The sequence below is a fragment of the Cyprinodon variegatus genome, unplaced genomic scaffold, assembly GCF_000732505.1.
Source record: "Cyprinodon variegatus isolate N-32 unplaced genomic scaffold, C_variegatus-1.0 Scaffold57, whole genome shotgun sequence".
Taxonomy (NCBI): domain Eukaryota; kingdom Metazoa; phylum Chordata; class Actinopteri; order Cyprinodontiformes; family Cyprinodontidae; genus Cyprinodon; species Cyprinodon variegatus.
In genome coordinates, this window is record NW_015150510.1 from 105,087 (window position 1) to 106,966 (window position 1,880).

The following is a 1,880-nucleotide window of genomic DNA, read 5'->3' on the forward strand; positions in this document are numbered from 1 at the left end:
TGTAAACGCTTCGCCTATGAGAAAAAGGAGCAGCGCATGAACCGAACGCAACACACGCGAACCGAACCAGTCGAACCGAACGGTTATAAACCGTTCCATCCCTAAAGTCATTTCATAATGACTATTATTTTGTAAAGCCAGTCCAGATATTTTAAGGACATTTTATTATTTCACCTCGTCTGTATTCCAAGCTTAACGTTTCAAGGATTTATATTGAAATGAGAGGGCAGTTTTTTCTGAGAAAACATTTCAGAGTAACCAATTATTGAGGTGAAACAACAAAAAAAGGCCTTTAACTGAATATTCATAACCAAATTTAGTCATCGCTCTGCTTTGAAACTCTATGCCACCGTTCTTCAGCCTCTAACAGGAATTTGGATCAAATGTAGGGTAGAAATAGACGATGCAGTACCCATGTGATCATCAATAAGTCTTCAGTTGCTCATGATGGCGGCCTCGTCTCTGGAGCCTGGAAATGAGAAAAAGACAAACTTGAATATTCAACATTTACCTCATTGCTGTGAGTTGACAAAAAAAAAGGAAGATAGTGATGCCGTTTTAAACACTGCAGCTCATTTGGTGCCACATTAAAAAATTAAACAAACCATCATTTGTAGCACATTGGTGTCTAAAAATCACAGTATTATGAAATGTAAACAAAGAATAGTGTTTCCTCCAGGATCCATAAGTTACTAAAAACTTGTTTTAATGTAACCAGTAGAGACCAGATAGGTGGCTTCCTGGAATATCCTAACCTGACTCCGCCAGATGGATTTAATGCACTTCGTAGACACATTTTTTAAAATAGTGAGAGCGTCCACTTCATGGCAACGAAATGTCAAATAGTCTGACGGTATGTTAGAGCAACATATCGTCTATTAATGATGATTTTTACATCTCTGTACATTGGAAATCATAAGTATTCCACATATTTTATCTTTTTTTTTATTTAGTAACTTAACAGTGTCCTATTTTTTTTTATCTTATAAATAAGTTTTTTACTTTGTAAAAAAAGATTTTTTGGTTAATTCAGTCAGTATTTTATACAGCTGGCACAAACAATAGTTAAAATTTAATGGTGTAATACTTTCTAAATGTATGATGTTGTAAAAAGATATTTATTTGCTAATGTTAATTGAAATATTCTTTTGATATGGGAAAACTCAGATTATTAAGAAAATAGCCACTTATCAATTAATCATTACTCCATTGATAAGATCAATCAACTGTAGATGAATTCATTAATTGATAACTTCTCGAAATAAGTAAATATGCCTTAAATTAAGTGTATTTACCCTTAATTTGAGTCGGTAAATGAGATAGTGTGCCAATGGAATGAGTATATTTACTCTTAAAATAAGATAATTAGATGATATTTTCTTGAAAAAAGACCATTCAATTGTGTTTTCTTATTTTAAGGGTTAAATACGATCCAGTAAAATGATACGACTGGCATAAAATCAAATACAAACAGCATAAAAATAAAACAAGCCGGTCCCATCTAGGCGTAATCGGAGAAAATGACAGACGAACTGTGCTCCTGATGTCCAGTCTGCTCCGTAGCTTTGTTTTGGTCGCTGTAATCGCAGAAAATCCTGCTCTACAAAGATAGGATGTTATAGATAGGATGAGTCTTGACCTGAATTAACCTGTGTCAAGAGGCACAGATGCACCGACTGATGTAATTGGGAGAGAATACCTCAATTTTTTATATTTTTCAAAATATAAAATGTGCGGCCCGGTACCAAATGACTGACGGACCGGTACCGGTCCATGGCCCGGTGGTTGGGGACCGCTGATCTAAAGTATATCCTCCTCATTGTCAGATCTCCTTTCATTGCTTTGTACCTTTACTGCGTTTATATCTGTACCACAAAAAA

General features: G+C 34.9%; 1 pseudogene; it reads right to left on the reverse strand.

The window, feature by feature from the left end:
* The window catches only part of LOC107082589, a 43,069-nt pseudogene that overhangs the window by 34,400 nt on the left and 6,789 nt on the right, over positions 1 to 1,880 (reverse strand).